Source organism: Diceros bicornis, chromosome 39, assembly GCF_020826845.1.
Source record: "Diceros bicornis minor isolate mBicDic1 chromosome 39, mDicBic1.mat.cur, whole genome shotgun sequence".
NCBI lineage: Eukaryota > Metazoa > Chordata > Mammalia > Perissodactyla > Rhinocerotidae > Diceros > Diceros bicornis.
This window is the reverse complement of record NC_080778.1, coordinates 136,103-155,982: the sequence shown is the minus strand read 5'-3', so window position 1 is coordinate 155,982 and position 19,880 is coordinate 136,103.

The window sequence follows — 19,880 nt, the reverse complement described above, 5'->3', positions numbered from 1 at the left end:
GTTACTATGTAGGAACAAGTTTGTATAGGTATTTCAAAGATGCCCAAAACTGAGCTAAACTTGGTATGTGTCCAACTCCTAGAAACAACTTCATGCCCCATCTCCCTTACTTCCAGCTAGTAAGGATCACATAATTCCTAACAAAGTTTTGACACAGATTCCCAATTCGGGCATTCAGAACATATAGCACGTTGCTGTAAGCAAGCAGATTCTCATTCAAAGATGCAAGTTACTATGTAGGAACAAGTTTGTATAGGTATTTCAAAGATGCCCAGAACTGAGCTAAACTTGGTATGTGTCCAACTCCTAGAAATAACTTCATGCCCCATCTCCCTTACTTCCAGCTAGTAAGGATCACATAATTCCTAACAAAGTTTTGACACAGATTGCCAATTCGGGCATTCAGAACATATAGCACGTTGCTGTAAGCAAGCACATTCTCATTCAAAGATGCAAGTTACTATGTAGGAACAAGTTTGTATAGGTATTTCAAAGATGCCCAGAACTGAGCTAACTTGTTATGTGTCTAACTCCTAGAAATAACTTCATGCTCCATCTCCCTTACTTCCAGCTAGTAAGGATCACATAATTCCTAACAAAGTTTTGACACAGATTCCCAAATCGGGCATTCAGAACATATAGCACGTTGCTGCAAGCAAGCACATTCTCATTCAAAGTTGCAAGTTACTATGTAGGAACAAGTTTGTATAGGTATTTCAAAGATGCCCAGAACTGAGCTAAGCTTGGTATGTGTCCAACTCCTTGAAATAACTTCATGCCCCATCTCCCCTACTTCCAGCTAGTAAGGATCACATAATTCCTAACAAAGTTTTGACACAGATTCCATTTTCGGGCATTCAGGGCATATAGCACGTTGCTGTAAGCAAGCACATTCTCATTCAAAGTTGCAAGTTACTATGTAGGAACAAGTTTGTATAGGTATTTCAAAGATGCCCAGAACTGAGATAACTTGGTATGAGTCCAACTCCTAGAAATACCTTCATGCCCCAACTCCCTTACTTCCAGCTAGTAAGGATCACATAATTCCTAACAAATTTTGACACAGATTCCCAATTCGGGCATTCAGAACATATAGCACGTTGCTGTAAGCAAGCACATTCTCATTCAAAGTTGCAAGTTACTATGTAGGAACAAGTTTGTATAGGTATTTCAAAGATGCCCAGAACTGAGCTAAACTTGGTATGTGTCCAATCCTAGAAATAACTTCATGCCCCATCTCACTTACTTCCAGCTAGTAAGGATCACATAATTCCTAACAAAGTTTTGACACAGATTCCCAATTCGGGCATTCAGAACATATAGCACGTTGCTGTAAGCAAGCACATTCTCATTCAAAGTTGCAAGTTACAATGTAGGAACAAGTTTGTATAGGTATTTCAAAGATGCCCAGAACTGAGCTAAACGTTGTATGTCTCCAACTCCTAGAAATAACTCCATGCCCCATCTCACTTACTTCCAGCTAGTAAGGATCACATAATTCCTAACAAAGTTTTGACACAGATTTCCTTTTAGGGCATTCAGAGCATATAGCACGTTGCTGTAAGCAAGCACATTCTCATTCAAAGTTGCAAGTTACTATGTAGGAACAAGTTTGTATAGGTATTTCAAAGATGCCCAGAACTGAGCTAAACGTTGTATGTCTCCAACTCCTAGAAATAACTTCATGCCCCATCTCCCTTACTTCCAGCTAGTAAGGATCACATAATTCCTAACAAAGTTTTGACACAGATTCCCAAATCGGGCATTCAGAACATATAGCACGTTGCTGCAAGCAAGCACATTCTCATTCAAAGTAGCAAGTTACTATGTAGGAACAAGTTTGTATAGGTATTTCAAAGATGCCCAGAACTGTGCTAAACTTGGTATGTGTCCAACTCCTAGAAATAAGTTCATGCCCCAACTCCCTTACTTCCATCTAGTAAGGATCACATAATTTCTAACAAAGTTTTGACACAGATTCCCAATTCGGGCATTCAGAACATATAGCACGTTGCTGTAAGCAAGCACATTCTCATTCAAAGTTGCAAGTTACTATGTAGGAACAAGTTTGTATAGGTATTTCAAAGATGCCCAGAACTGAGCTAAACGTTGTATGTCTCCAACTCCTAGAAATAACTTCATACCCCATCTCACTTACTTTCATCTATTAAATATCACATAATTACTAACAAAGTTTTGACACAGATTCCCAATTCGGGCATTCAAAACATATAGCACGTTGCTGTAAGCAAGCACATTCTCATTCAAAGTTGCAAGTTACTATGTAGGAACAAGTTTGTATAGGTATTTCAAAGATGCCCAGAACTGAGCTAAACTTGGTATGTGTCCAACTCCTAGAAATAACTTCATGCCCCATCTCCCTTACTTCCAGCTAGTAAGGATCACATAATTCCTAACAAAGTTTTGACACAGATTCCCTTTTCGGGCATTCAGAGCATATAGCACGTTGCTGTAAGCAAGCACATTCTCATTCAAAGTTGCAAGTTACTATGTAGGAACAAGTTTGTATAGGTATTTCAAAGATGCCCAGAACTGAGCTAAACTTGGTATGTCTCCAACTCCAAGAAATAACTTCATGCCCCATCTCCCTTACTTCCGGCTAGTAAGGATCACATAATTCCTAACAAATTTTGACACAGATTCCCAATTCCGGCATTCAGAACATATAGCACGTTGCTGTAAGCAAGCACATTCTCATTCAAAGATGCAAGTTACTATGTAGGAACAAGTTTGTATAGGTATTTCAAAGATGCCCAGAACTGAGCTAAACTTGGTATGTCTCCAACTCCTAGAAATAACTTCATGCCCCATCTCCCTTACTTCCAGCTAGTAAGGATCACATAATTCCTAACAAAGTTTTGACACAGATTCCCTATTCGGGCATTCAGAACATATAGCACGTTGCTGTAAGCAAGCACATTCCCATTCAAAGTTGCAAGTTACTATGTAGGAACAAGTTGTATAGGTATTTCAAAGATGCCCAGAACTGTGCTAAACTTGGTATGTGTCCAACTCCTAGAAATACCTTCATGCCCCAACTAACTTACTTCCGTCTAGTAAGGATCACATATTTCCTAACAAAGTTTTGACACATATTCCCAATTCGGGCATTCAGAACATATAGCACGTTGCTGTAAGCAAGCACATTTTCATTCAAAGTTGCAAGTTACTGTGTAGGAACAAGTTTGTATAGGTATTTCAAAGATGCCCAGAACTGAGCTAAACTTGGTATGTGTCCAACTCCTAGAAATATCTTCATGCCCCATCTCCCTTACTTCCAGCTAGTAAGGATCACATAATTCCTAACAAAGTTTTGACACAGATTCCCAATTCGGGCATTCAGAACATATAGCTCGTTGCTGTAAGCAAGCAGATTCTCATTCAAAGATGCAAGTTACTATGTAGGAACAAGTTTGTATAGGTATTTCAAAGATGTCCAGAACTGAGCTAAGCTTGGTATGTGTCCAACTCCTAGAAATAACTTCATGCCCCATCTCCCTTACTTCCAGCTAGTAAGGATCACATAATTCCTAACAAAGTTTTGACACAGATTCCCAATTCGGGCATTCAGAACATATAGCACGTTGCTGTAAGCAAGCACATTCTCATTCAAAGTTGAAAGTTACTATGTAGGAACAAGTTTGTATAGGCATTTCAAAGATGCCCAGAACTGAGCTAAACTTGGTATGTGTCCAACTCCTAGAAATAACGTCATGCCCCATCTCCCTTACTTCCAGCTAGTAAGGATCACATAATTCCTAACAATGTTTTGACACAGATTCCCAATTCGGGCATTCAGAACATATAGCACGTTGCTGTAAGCAAGCACATTTTCATTCAAAGTTACAAGTTCCTATGTAGGAACAAGTTTGTATAGGTATTTCAAAGATGCCCAGAACTGAGCAAAACTTGGTATGTGTCCAACTCCTAGAAATAACTTCATGCCCCATCTCCCTTACTTCCAGCTAGTAAGGATCACATCATTCCTAACAAAGATTTGACACAGATTCCCAATTCGGGCATTCAGAACATATAGCACGTTGCTGTAAGCAAGCAGATTCTCTTTCAAAGATGCAAGTTACTATGTAGGAACAAGTTTGTATAGGTATTTCAAAGATGCCCAGAACTGAGCTAAACTTGGTATGTGTCCAACTCCTAGAAATAACTTCATGCCCCATCTCCCTTACTTCCAGCTAGTAAGGATCACATAATTCCTAACAAAGTTTTGACACAGATTCCCAATTCGGGCATTCAGAACATATAGCACGTTGCTGTAAGCAAGCACATTCTCATTCAAAGTTGCAAGTTACTATGTAGGAACAAGTTTGTATAGGTATTTCAAAGATGCCCAGAACTGAGCTAGACTTGGTATGTGTCCAACTCCTAGAAATAACTTCATGCCCCATCTCCCTTACTTCCAGCTAGTAAGGATCACATAATTCCTAACAAAGTTTTGACACAGATTCCCAATTCGGGCATTCAGAACATATAGCACATGGCTGTAAGCAAGCACATTTTCATTCAAAGTTGCAAGTTACTATGTAGGAACAAGTTTGTATAGGTATTTCAAAGATGTCCAAAACTGAGCTAAACTTGGTATGTGTCCAACTCCTAGAAACAACTTCATGCCCCATCTCCCTTACTTCCAGCTAGTAAGGATCACATAATTCCTAACAAAGTTTTGACACAGATTCCCAATTCGGGCATTCAGAACATATAGCACGTTGCTGTAAGCAAGCAGATTCTCATTCAAAGATGCAAGTTACTATGTAGGAACAAGTTTGTATAGGTATTTCAAAGATGCCCAGAACTGAGCTAAACTTGGTATGTGTCCAACTCCTAGAAATAACTTCATGCCCCATCTCCCTTACTTCCAGCTAGTAAGGATCACATAATTCCTAACAAAGTTTTGACACAGATTGCCAATTCGGGCATTCAGAACATATAGCACGTTGCTGTAAGCAAGCACATTCTCATTCAAAGATGCAAGTTACTATGTAGGAACAAGTTTGTATAGGTATTTCAAAGATGCCCAGAACTGAGCTAACTTGTTATGTGTCCAACTCCTAGAAATAACTTCATGCTCCATCTCCCTTACTTCCAGCTAGTAAGGATCACATAATTCCTAACAAAGTTTTGACACAGATTCCCAAATCGGGCATTCAGAACATATAGCACGTTGCTGCAAGCAAGCACATTCTCATTCAAAGTTGCAAGTTACTATGTAGAAACAAGTTTGTATAGGTATTTCAAAGATGCCCAGAACTGAGCTAAGCTTGGTATGTGTCCAACTCCTTGAAATAACTTCATGCCCCATCTCCCCTACTTCCAGCTAGTAAGGATCACATAATTCCTAACAAAGTTTTGACACAGATTCCATTTTCGGGCATTCAGGGCATATAGCACGTTGCTGTAAGCAAGCAGATTCTCATTCAAAGTTGCAAGTTACTATGTAGGAACAAGTTTGTATAGGTATTTCAAAGATGCCCAGAACTGAGATAACTTGGTATGAGTCCACCTCCTAGAAATACCTTCATGCCCCAACTCCCTTACTTCCAGCTAGTAAGGATCACATAATTCCTAACAAATTTTGACACAGATTCCCAATTCGGGCATTCAGAACATATAGCACGTTGCTGTAAGCAAGCACATTCTCATTCAAAGTTGCAAGTTACTATGTAGGAACAAGTTTGTATAGGTATTTCAAAGATGCCCAGAACTGAGCTAAACTTGGTATGTGTCCAATCCTAGAAATAACTTCATGCCCCATCTCACTTACTTCCAGCTAGTAAGGATCACATAATTCCTAACAAAGTTTTGACACAGATTCCCAATTCGGGCATTCAGAACATATAGCACGTTGCTGTAAGCAAGCACATTCTCATTCAAAGTTGCAAGTTACAATGTAGGAACAAGTTTGTATAGGTATTTCAAAGATGCCCAGAACTGAGCTAAACGTTGTATGTCTCCAACTCCTAGAAATAACTTCATGCCCCATCTCACTTACTTCCAGCTAGTAAGGATCACATAATTCCTAACAAAGTTTTGACACAGATTTCCTTTTAGGGCATTCAGAGCATATAGCACGTTGCTGTAAGCAAGCACATTCTCATTCAAAGTTGCAAGTTACTATGTAGGAACAAGTTTGTATAGGTATTTCAAAGATGCCCAGAACTGAGCTAAACGTTGTATGTCTCCAACTCCTAGAAATAACTTCATGCCCCATCTCCCTTACTTCCAGCTAGTAAGGATCACATAATTCCTAACAAAGTTTTGACACAGATTCCCAAATCGGGCATTCAGAACATATAGCACGTTGCTGCAAGCAAGCACATTCTCATTCAAAGTAGCAAGTTACTATGTAGGAACAAGTTTGTATAGGTATTTCAAAGATGCCCAGAACTGTGCTAAACTTGGTATGTGTCCAACTCCTAGAAATAAGTTCATGCCCCTACTCCCTTACTTCCATCTAGTAAGGATCACATAATTTCTAACAAAGTTTTGACACAGATTCCCAATTCTGGCATTCAGAACATATAGCACGTTGCTGTAAGCAAGCACATTCTCATTCAAAGTTGCAAGTTACTATGTAGGAACAAGTTTGTATAGGTATTTCAAAGATGCCCAGAACTGAGCTAAACGTTGTATGTCTCCAACTCCTAGAAATAACTTCATACCCCATCTCACTTACTTTCATCTATTAAAGATCACATAATTACTAACAAAGTTTTGACACAGATTCCCAATTCGGGCATTCAAAACATATAGCACGTTGCTGTAAGCAAGCACATTCTCATTCAAAGTTGCAAGTTACTATGTAGGAACAAGTTTGTATAGGTATTTCAAAGATGCCCAGAACTGAGCTAAACTTGGTATGTGTCCAACTCCTAGAAATAACTTCATGCCCCATCTCCCTTACTTCCAGCTAGTAAGGATCACATAATTCCTAACAAAGTTTTGACACAGATTCCCTTTTCGGGCATTCAGAGCATATAGCACGTTGCTGTAAGCAATCACATTCTCATTCAAAGTTGCAAGTTACTATGTAGGAACAAGTTTGTATAGGTATTTCAAAGATGCCCAGAACTGAGCTAAACTTGGTATGTCTCCAACTCCAAGAAATAACTTCATGCCCCATCTCCCTTACTTCCGGCTAGTAAGGATCACATAATTCCTAACAAATTTTGACACAGATTCCCAATTCGGGCATTCAGAACATATAGCACGTTGCTGTAAGCAAGCACATTCTCATTCAAAGATGCAAGTTACTATGTAGGAACAAGTTTGTATAGGTATTTCAAAGATGCCCAGAACTGAGCTAAACTTGGTATGTCTCCAACTCCTAGAAATAACTTCATGCCCCATCTCCCTTACTTCCAGCTAGTAAGGATCACATAATTCCTAACAAAGTTTTGACACAGATTCCCTATTCGGGCCTTCAGAACATATAGCACGTTGCTGTAAGCAAGCACATTCCCATTCAAAGTTGCAAGTTACTATGTAGGAACAAGTTGTATAGGTATTTCAAAGATGCCCAGAACTGTGCTAAACTTGGTATGTGTCCAACTCCTAGAAATACCTTCATGCCCCAACTCCCTTACTTCCATCTAGTAAGGATCACATATTTCCTAACAAAGTTTTGACACATATTCCCAATTCGGGCATTCAGAACATATAGCACGTTGCTGTAAGCAAGCACATTTTCATTCAAAGTTGCAAGTTACTGTGTAGGAACAAGTTTGTATAGGTATTTCAAAGATGCCCAGAACTGAGCTAAACTTGGTATGTGTCCAACTCCTAGAAATATCTTCATGCCCCATCTCCCTTACTTCCAGCTAGTAAGGATCACATAATTCCTAACAAAGTTTTGACACAGATTCCCAATTCGGGCATTCAGAACATATAGCTCGTTGCTGTAAGCAAGCAGATTCTCATTCAAAGATGCAAGTTACTATGTAGGAACAAGTTTGTATAGGTATTTCAAAGATGTCCAGAACTGAGCTAAGCTTGGTATGTGTCCAACTCCTAGAAATAACTTCATGCCCCATCTCCCTTACTTCCAGCTAGTAAGGATCACATAATTCCTAACAAAGTTTTGACACAGATTCCCAATTCGGGCATTCAGAACATATAGCACGTTGCTGTAAGCAAGCACATTCTCATTCAAAGTTGAAAGTTACTATGTAGGAACAAGTTTGTATAGGCATTTCAAAGATGCCCAGAACTGAGCTAAACTTGGTATGTGTCCAACTCCTAGAAATAACGTCATGCCCCATCTCCCTTACTTCCAGCTAGTAAGGATCACATAATTCCTAACAATGTTTTGACACAGATTCCCAATTCGGGCATTCAGAACATATAGCACGTTGCTGTAAGCAAGCACATTTTCATTCAAAGTTACAAGTTCCTATGTAGGAACAAGTTTGTATAGGTATTTCAAAGATGCCCAGAACTGAGCAAAACTTGGTATGTGTCCAACTCCTAGAAATAACTTCATGCCCCATCTCCCTTACTTCCAGCTAGTAAGGATCACATCATTCCTAACAAAGATTTGACACAGATTCCCAATTCGGGCATTCAGAACATATAGCACGTTGCTGTAAGCAAGCAGATTCTCTTTCAAAGATGCAAGTTACTATGTAGGAACAAGTTTGTATAGGTATTTCAAAGATGCCCAGAACTGAGCTAAACTTGGTATGTGTCCAACTCCTAGAAATAACTTCATGCCCCATCTCCCTTACTTCCAGCTAGTAAGGATCACATCATTCCTAACAAAGTTTTGACACAGATTGCCAATTCGGGCATTCAGAACATATAGCACGTTGCTGTAAGTAAGCACATTCTCATTCAAAGATGCAAGTTACTATGTAGGAACAAGTTTGTATAGGTATTTCAAAGATGCCCAGAACTGAGCTAAACTTGGTATGTCTCCAACTCCAAGAAATAACTTCATGCCCCATCTCCCTTACTTCCAGCTAGTAAGGATCACATAATTCCTAACAAAGTTTTGACACAGATTCCCAATTCGGGCATTCAGAACATATAGCACGTTGCTGTAAGCAAGCACATTCTCATTCAAAGTTGCAAGTTACTATGTAGGAACAAGTTTGTATAGGTATTTCAAAGATGCCCAGAACTGAGCTAAACTTGGTATGTGTCCAACTCCTAGAAATAACTTCATGCCCCATCTCCCTTACTTCCAGCTAGTAAGGATCACATCATTCCTGACAAAGTTTTGACACAGATTCCCAATTCGGGCATTCAGAACATATAGCACGTTGCTGTAAGCAAGCACATTCTCATTCAAAGATGCAAGTTACTATGTAGGAACAAGTTTGTATAGGTATTTCAAAGATGCCCAGAACTGAGCTAAACTTGGTATGTGTCCAACTCCTAGAAATAACTTCATGCCCCATCTCCCTTACTTCCAGCTAGTAAGGATCACATCATTCCTGACAAAGTTTTGACACAGATTCCCAATTCGGGCATTCAGAACATATAGCACGTTGCTGTAAGCAAGCACATTTTCATTCAAAGTTGCAAGTTACTATGTAGGAACAAGTTTGTATAGGTATTTCAAAGATGCCCAGAACTGTGCTAAACTTGGTATGTGTCCAACTCCTAGAAATACCTTCATGCACGAACTCCCTTACTTCCATCTAGTAAGGATCACATAATTCCTAACAAAGTTTTGACACAGATTCCCAATTCGGGCATTCAGAACATATAGCACGTTGCTGTAAGCAAGCACATTTTCATTCAAAGTTGCAAGTTACTATGTAGGAACAAGTTTGTATAGGTATTTCAAAGATGCCCAGAACTGTGCTAAACTTGGTATGTGTCCAACTCCTAGAAATACCTTCATGCACGAACTCCCTTACTTCCATCTAGTAAGGATCACATAATTCCTAACAAAGTTTTGACACAGATTCCCAATTCGGGCATTCAGAACATATAGCACGTTGCTGTAAGCAAGCACATTTTCATTCAAAGTTGCAAGTTACTATGTAGGAACAAGTTTGTATACGTATTTCAAAGATGCCCAGAACTGAGCTAAACTTGGTATGTGGCCAACTCCTAGAAATAACTTCATGCCCCATCTCACTTACTTCCAGCTAGTAAGGATCACATAATTCCTAACAAAGTTTTGACACAGATTCCCAATTCGGGCATTCAGAACATATAGCACGTTGCTGTAAGCAAGCAGATTCTCATTCAAAGATGCAAGTTACTATGTAGGAACAAGTTTGTATAGGTATTTCAAAGATGCCCAGAACTGAGCTAAACTTGGTATGTGTCCAACTCCTAGAAATAACTTCATGCCCCATCTCCCTTACTTCCAGCTAGTAAGGATCACATAATTCCTAACAAAGTTTTGACACAGATTGCCAATTCGGGCATTCAGAACATATAGCACGTTGCTGTAAGCAAGCACATTCTCATTCAAAGATGCAAGTTACTATGTAGGAACAAGTTTGTATAGGTATTTCAAAGATGCACAGAACTGAGCTAAACTTGGTATGTGTCCAACTCCTAGAAATAACTTCATGCCCCATCTCCCTTACTTCCAGCTAGTAAGGATCACATAATTCCTAACAAAGTTTTGACACAGATTCCCAAATCGGGCATTCAGAACATATAGCATGTTGCTGTAAGCAAGCACATTTTCATTCAAAGTTGCAAGTTACTATGTAGGAACAAGTTTGTATAGGTATTTCAAAGATGCCCAGAACTGAGCTAAACTTGGTATGTGTCCAACTCCTAGAAATACCTTCATGCCCCATCTCCCTTACTTCCAGCTAGTAAGGATCACATAATTCCTAACAAAGTTTTGACACAGATTCCCAATTCGGGCATTCAGAACATATAGCACGTTGCTGTAAGCAAGCACATTTTCATTCAAAGTTGCAAGTTACTATGTAGGAACAAGTTTGTATAGGTATTTCAAAGATGCCCAGAACTGAGGTAAACTTGGTATGTGTCCAACTCCTAGAAATACCTTCATGCCCCATCTCCCTTACTTCCAGCTAGTAAGGATCACATAATTCCTAACAAAGTTTTGACACAGATTCCCAATTCGGGCATTCAGAACATATAGCACGTTGCTGTAAGCAAGCACATTTTCATTCAAAGTTGCAAGTTACTATGTAGGAACAAGGTTGTATAGGTATTTCAAAGATGCCCAGAACTGAGCTAAACTTGGTATGTGTCCAACTCCTAGAAATAACTTCATGCCCCATCTCCCTTACTTCCAGCTAGTAAGGATCACATAATTCCTAACAAAGTTTTGACACAGATTCCCAATTCGGCATTCAGAACATATAGCACGTTGCTGTAAGCAAGCACATTTTCATTCAAAGTTGCAAGTTACTATGTAGAAACAAGGTTGTATAGGTATTTCAAAGATGCCCAGAACTGAGCTAAACTTGGTATGTGTCCAACTCCTAGAAATAACTTCATGCCCCATCTCCCTTACTTCCAGCTAGTAAGGATCACATAATTCCTAACAATGATTTGACACAGATTCCCAATTCGGGCATTCAGAACATATAGCACGTTGCTGTAAGCAAGCACATTCTCATTCAAAGTTGCAAGTTACTATGTAGGAACAAGTTTGTATAGGTATTTCAAAGATGCCCAGAACTGAGCTAAACTTGGTATGTGTCCAACTCCTAGAAATAACTTCATGCCCCATCTCCCTTACTTCCAGCTAGTAAGGATCACATAATTCCTAACAAAGTTTTGACACAGATTGCCAATTCGGGCATTCAGAACATATAGCACGTTGCTGTAAGCAAGCACATTCTCATTCAAAGATGCAAGTTACTAGGTAGGAACAAGTTTGTATAGGTATTTCAAAGATGCCCAGAACTGAGCTAAACTTGGTATGTGTCCAACTCCTAGAAATAACTTCATGCCCCATCTCCCTTACTTCCAGCTAGTAAGGATCACATAATTCCTAACAAAGTTTTGACACAGATTCCCAATTCGGGCATTCAGAACATATAGCACGTTGCTGTAAGCAAGCACATTCTCATTCAAAGTTGCAAGTTACTATGTAGGAACAAGTTTGTATAGGTATTTCAAAGATGCCCAGAACTGAGCTAAACTTGGTATGTGTCCAACTCCTAGAAATAACTTCATGCCCCATCTCCCTTACTTCCAGCTAGTAAGGGTCACATCATTCCTAACAAAGTTTTGACACAGATTCCCAATTCGGGCATTCAGAACATATAGCACGTTGCTGTAAGCAAGCACATTCTCATTCAAAGATGCAAGTTACTGTGTAGGAACAAGTTTGTATAGGTATTTCAAAGATGCCCAGAACTGAGCTAAACTTGGTATGTGTCCAACTCCTAGAAATAACTTCATGCCCCATCTCCCTTACTTCCAGCTAGTAAGGATCACATCATTCCTAACAAAGTTTTGACACAGATTCCCAATTCGGGCATTCAGAACATATAGCACGTTGCTGTAAGCAAGCACATTCTCATTCAAAGTTGCAAGTTACTATGTAGGAACAAGTTTGTATAGGTATTTCAAAGATGCCCAGAACTGAGCTAAACTTGGTATGTGTCCAACTCCTAGAAATAACTTCATGCCCCATCTCCCTTACTTCCAGCTAGTAAGGATCACATCATTCCTAACAAAGTTTTGACACAGATTGCCAATTCGGGCATTCAGAACATATAGCACGTTGCTGTAAGCAAGCAATTCTCACTCAAAGATGCAAGTTACTATGTAGGAACAAGTTTGTATAGGTATTTCAAAGATGACCAGAACTGAGCTAAACTTGGTATGTCTCCAACTCCAAGAAATAACTTCATGGCCCATCTCCCTTACTTCCAGCTAGTAAGGATCACATAATTCCTAACAAAGTTTTGACACAGATTCCCAATTCGGGCATTCAGAACATATAGCACGTTGCTGTAAGCAAGCACATTCTCATTCAAAGTTGCAAGTTACTATGTAGGAACAAGTTTGTATAGGTATTTCAAAGATGCCCAGAACTCAGCTAGACTTGGTATGTGTCCAACTCCTAGAAATAACTTCATGCCCCATCTCCCTTACTTCCAGCTAGTAAGGATCACATAATTCCTAACAAAGTTTTGACACAGATTCCCAATTCGGGCATTCAGAACATATAGCACATTGCTGTAAGCAAGCACATTTTCATTCAAAGTTGCAAGTTACTATGTAGGAACAAGTTTGTATAGGTATTTCAAAGATGCCCAAAACTGAGCTAAACTTGGTATGTGTCCAACTCCTAGAAACAACTTCATGCCCCATCTCCCTTACTTCCAGCTAGTAAGGATCACATAATTCCTAACAAAGTTTTGACACAGATTCCCAATTCGGGCATTCAGAACATATAGCACGTTGCTGTAAGCAAGCAGATTCTCATTCAAAGATGCAAGTTACTATGTAGGAACAAGTTTGTATAGGTATTTCAAAGATGCCCAGAACTGAGCTAAACTTGGTATGTGTCCAACTCCTAGAAATAACTTCATGCCCCATCTCCCTTACTTCCAGCTAGTAAGGATCACATAATTCCTAACAAAGTTTTGACACAGATTGCCAATTCGGGCATTCAGAACATATAGCACGTTGCTGTAAGCAAGCACATTCTCATTCAAAGATGCAAGTTACTATGTAGGAACAAGTTTGTATAGGTATTTCAAAGATGCCCAGAACTGAGCTAACTTGTTATGTGTCCAACTCCTAGAAATAACTTCATGCTCCATCTCCCTTACTTCCAGCTAGTAAGGATCACATAATTCCTAACAAAGTTTTGACACAGATTCCCAAATCGGGCATTCAGAACATATAGCACGTTGCTGCAAGCAAGCACATTCTCATTCAAAGTTGCAAGTTACTATGTAGGAACAAGTTTGTATAGGTATTTCAAAGATGCCCAGAACTGAGCTAAACTTGGTATGTGTCCAACTCCAAGAAATAACTTCATGCCCCATCTCCCTTACTTCCAGCTAGTAAGGATCACATAATTCCTAACAAAGTTTTGAAACAGATTCCCAATTCGGGCATTCAGAACATATAGCACGTTGCTGTAAGCAAGCACATTCTCATTCAAAGTTGCAAGTTACTATGTAGGAACAAGTTTGTATAGGTAATTCAAAGATGCCCAGAACTGAGCTAAACTTGGTATGTGTCCAACTCCTAGAAATAACTTCATGCCCCATCTCCCTTACTTCCAGCTAGTAAGGATCACATAATTCCTAACAAAGTTTTGACACAGATTCCCAATTCGGGCATTCAGAACATATAGCACGTTGCTGTAAGCAAGCACATTCTCATTAAAAGTTGCAAGTTACTATGTAGGAACAAGTTTGTATAGGTATTTCAAAGATGCCCAGAACTGAGCTAAACTTGGTATGTGTCCAACTAATAGAAATAACTTCATGGCCCATCTCACTTACTTCCAGCTAGTAAGGATCACATAATTCCTAACAAAGTTTTGACACAGATTCCCAATTCGGGCATTCAGAACATATAGCACGTTGCTGTAAGCAAGCACATTTTCATTCAAAGTTGCAAGTTACTATGTAGGAACAAGTTTGTATAGGTATTTCAAAGATGCCCAGAACTGAGCTAAACTTGGTATGTGTCCAACTCCTAGAAATAACTTCATGCCCCATCTCCCTTACTTCCAGCTAGTAAGAATCACATAATTCCTAACAAAGTTTTGACACAGATTCCCATTTCGGCATTCAGAACATATAGCACGTTGCTGTAAGCAAGCACATTTTCATTCAAAGTTGCAAGTTACTATGTAGGAACAAGTTTGTATAGGTATTTCAAAGATGCCCAGAACTGAGCTAAACTTGGTATGTGTCCAACTCCTAGAAATAACTTCATGCCCCATCTCCCTTACTTCCAGCTAGTAAGGATCACATAATTCCTAACAAAGTTTTGACACAGATTCCCAATTCGGGCATTCAGAACATATAGCACGTTGCTGTAAGCAAGCACATTCTCATTCAAAGATGCAAGTTACTGTGTAGGAACAAGTTTGTATAGGTATTTCAAAGATGCCCAGAACTGAGCTAAACTTGGTATGTGTCCAACTCCTAGAAATAACTTCATGCCCCATCTCCCTTACTTCCAGCTAGTAAGGATCACATCATTCCTAACAAAGTTTTGACACAGATTCCCAATTCGGGCATTCAGAACATATAGCACGTTGCTGCAAGCAAGCACATTCTCATTCAAAGTTGCAAGTTACTATGTAGGAACAAGTTTGTATAGGTATTTCAAAGATGCCCAGAACTGAGCTAAACTTGGTATGTGTCCAACTCCTAGAAATAACTTCATGCCCCATCTCCCTTACTTCCAGCTAGTAAGGATCACATCATTCCTAACAAAGTTTTGACACAGATTGCCAATTCGGGCATTCAGAACATATAGCACGTTGCTGTAAGCAAGCACATTCTCACTCAAAGATGCAAGTTACTATGTAGGAACAAGTTTGTATAGGTATTTCAAAGATGCCCAGAACTGAGCTAAACTTGGTATGTCTCCAACTCCAAGAAATAACTTCATGCCCCATCTCCCTTACTTCCAGCTAGTAAGGATCACATAATTCCTAACAAAGTTTTGACACAGATTCCCAATTCTGGCATTCAGAACATATAGCACGTTGCTGTAAGCAAGCACATTCTCATTCAAAGTTGCAAGTTACTATGTAGGAACAAGTTTGTATAGGTATTTCAAAGATGCCCAGAACTGAGCTAGACTTGGTATGTGTCCAACTCCTAGAAATAACTTCATGCCCCATCTCCCTTACTTCCAGCTAGTAAGGATCACATAATTCCTAACAAAGTTTTGACACAGATTCCCAATTCGGGCATTCAGAACATATAGCACATTGCTGTAAGCAAGCACATTTTCATTCAAAGTTGCAAGTTCCTATGTAGGAACAAGTTTGTATAGGTATTTCAAAGATGCCCAAAACTGAGCTAAACTTGGTATGTGTCCAACTCCTAGAAACAACTTCATGCCCCATCTCCCTTACTTCCAGCTAGTAAGGATCACATAATTCCTAACAAAGTTTTGACACAGATTCCCAATTCGGGCATTCAGAACATATAGCACGTTGCTGTAAGCAAGCAGATTCTCATTCAAAGATGCAAGTTACTATGTAGGAACAAGTTTGTATAGGTATTTCAAAGATGCCCAGAACTGAGCTAAACTTGGTATGTGTCCAACTCCTAGAAATAACTTCATGCCCCATCTCCCTTACTTCCAGCTAGTAAGGATCACATAATTCCTAACAAAGTTTTGACACAGATTGCCAATTCGGGCATTCAGAACATATAGCACGTTGCTGTAAGCAAGCACATTCTCATTCAAAGATGCACCTTACTATGTAGGAACAAGTTTGTATAGGTATTTCAAAGATGCCCAGAACTGAGCTAACTTGTTATGTGTCCAACTCCTAGAAATAACTTCATGCTCCATCTCCCTTACTTCCAGCTAGTAAGGATCACATAATTCCTAACAAAGTTTTGACACAGATTCCCAAATCGGGCATTCAGAACATATAGCACGTTGCTGCAAGCAAGCACATTCTCATTCAAAGTTGCAAGTTACTATGTAGGAACAAGTTTGTATAGGTATTTCAAAGATGCCCAGAACTGAGCTAAACTTGGTATGTGTCCAACTCCAAGAAATAACTTCATGCCCCATCTCCCTTACTTCCAGCTAGTAAGGATCACATAATTCCTAACAAAGTTTTGAAACAGATTGCCAATTCGGGCATTCAGAACATATAGCACGTTGCTGTAAGCCATCACATTCTCATTCAAAGTTGCAAGTTACTATGTAGGAACAAGTTTGTATAGGTATTTCAAAGATGCCCAGAACGGAGCTAAACTTGGTATGTGTCCAACTCCTAGAAATAACTTCATGCCCCATCTCCCTTACTTCCAGCTAGTAAGGATCACATAATTCCTAACAAAGTTTTGACACAGATTACCAATTCGGGCATTCAGAACATATAGCACGTTGCTGTAAGCAAGCACATTCTCATTAAAAGTTGCAAGTTACTATGTAGGAACAAGTTTGTATAGGTATTTCAAAGATGCCCAGAACTGAGCTAAACTTGGTATGTGTCCAACTAATAGAAATAACTTCATGGCCCATCTCACTTACTTCCAGCTAGTAAGGATCACATAATTCCTAACAAAGTTTTGACACAGATTCCCAATTCGGGCATTCAGAACATATAGCACGTTGCTGTAAGCAAGCACATTTTCATTCAAAGTTGCAAGTTACTATGTAGGAACAAGTTTGTATAGGTATTTCAAAGATGCCCAGAACTGAGCTAAACTTGGTATGTGTCCAACTCCTAGAAATAACTTCATGCCCCATCTCCCTTACTTCCAGCTAGTAAGAATCACATAATTCCTAACAAAGTTTTGACACAGATTCCCATTTCGGCATTCAGAACATATAGCACGTTGCTGTAAGCAAGCACATTTTCATTCAAAGTTGCAAGTTACTATGTAGGAACAAGTTTGTATAGGTATTTCAAAGATGCCCAGAACTGAGCTAAACTTGGTATGTGTCCATCTCCTAGAAATAACTTCATGCCCCATCTCCCTTACTTCCAGCTAGTAAGGATCACATAATTCCTAACAAAGTTTTGACACAGATTCCCAATTCGGGCATTCAGAACATATAGCACGTTGCTGTAAGCAAGCACATTCTCATTCAAAGATGCAAGTTACTGTGTAGGAACAAGTTTGTATAGGTATTTCAAAGATGCCCAGAACTGAGCTAAACTTGGTATGTGTCCAACTCCGAGAAATAACTTCATGCCCCATCTCCCTTACTTCCAGCTAGTAAGGATCACATCATTCCTAACAAAGTTTTGACACAGATTCCCAATTCGGGCATTCAGAACATATAGCACGTTGCTGTAAGCAAGCACATTCTCATTCAAAGTTGCAAGTTACTATGTAGGAACAAGTTTGTATAGGTATTTCAAAGATGCCCAGAACTGAGCTAAACTTGGTATGTGTCCAACTCCTAGAAATAACTTCATGCCCCATCTCCCTTACTTCCAGCTAGTAAGGATCACATAATTCCTAACAAAGTTTTGACACAGATTCCCAATTCGGGCATTCAGAACATATAGCACGTTGCTGTAAGCAAGCAGATTCTCATTCAAAGATGCAAGTTACTATGTAGGAACAAGTTTGTATAGGTATTTCAAAGATGCCCAGAACTGAGCTAAACGTTGTATGTCTCCAACTCCTAGAAATAACTTCATGCCCCATCTCACTTACTTCCAGCTAGTAAGGATCACATAATTCCTAACAAAGTTTTGACACAGATTTCCTTTTAGGGCATTCAGAGCATATAGCACGTTGCTGTAAGCAAGCACATTCTCATTCAAAGTTGCAAGTTACTATGTAGGAACAAGTTTGTATAGGTATTTCAAAGATGCCCAGAACTGAGCTAAACGTTGTATGTCTCCAACTCCTAGAAATAACTTCATGCCCCATCTCCCTTACTTCCAGCTAGTAAGGATCACATAATTCCTAACAAAGTTTTGACACAGATTCCCAAATCGGGCATTCAGAACATATAGCACGTTGCTGCAAGCAAGCACATTCTCATTCAAAGTAGCAAGTTACTATGTAGGAACAAGTTTGTATAGGTATTTCAAAGATGCCCAGAACTGTGCTAAACTTGGTATGTGTGCAACTCCTAGAAATAAGTTCATGCCCCAACTCCCTTACTTCCATCTAGTAAGGATCACATAATTTCTAACAAAGTTTTGACACAGATTCCCAATTCGGGCATTCAGAACATATAGCACGTTGCTGTAAGCAAGCACATTCTCATTCAAAGTTGCAAGTTACTATGTAGGAACAAGTTTGTATAGGTATTTCAAAGATGCCCAGAACTGAGCTAAACTTGGTATGTGTCCAACTCCTAGAAATAACTTCATGCCCCATCTCCCTTACTTCCAGCTAGTAAGGATCACATAATTCCTAACAAAGTTTTGACACAGATTCCCTTTTCGGGCATTCAGAGCATATAGCACGTTGCTGTAAGCAAGCACATTCTCATTCAAAGTTGCAAGTTACTATATAGGAACAAGTTTGTATAGGTATTTCAAAGATGCCCAGAACTGAGCTAAACTTGGTATGTCTCCAACTCCAAGAAATAACTTCATGCCCCATCTCCCTTACTTCCGGCTAGTAAGGATCACATAATTCCTAACAAATTTTGACACAGATTCCCAATTCGGGCATTCAGAACATATAGCACGTTGCTGTAAGCAAGCACATTCTCATTCAAAGATGCAAGTTACTATGTAGGAACAAGTTTGTATAGGTATTTCAAAGATGCCCAGAACTGAGCTAAACTTGGTATGTCTCCAACTCCTAGAAATAACTTCATGCCCCATCTCCCTTACTTCCAGCTAGTAAGGATCACATAATTCCTAACAAAGTTTTGACACAGATTCCCTATTCGGGCCTTCAGAACATATAGCACGTTGCTGTAAGCAAGCACATTCCCATTCAAAGTTGCAAGTTACTATGTAGGAACAAGTTGTATAGGTATTTCAAAGATGCCCAGAACTGTGCTAAACTTGGTATGTGTCCAACTCCTAGAAATACCTTCATGCCCCAACTCCCTTACTTCCATCTAGTAAGGATCACATATTTCCTAACAAAGTTTTGACACATATTCCCAATTCGGGCATTCAGAACATATAGCACGTTGCTGTAAGCAAGCACATTTTCATTCAAAGTTGCAAGTTACTGTGTAGGAACAAGTTTGTATAGGTATTTCAAAGATGCCCAGAACTGAGCTAAACTTGG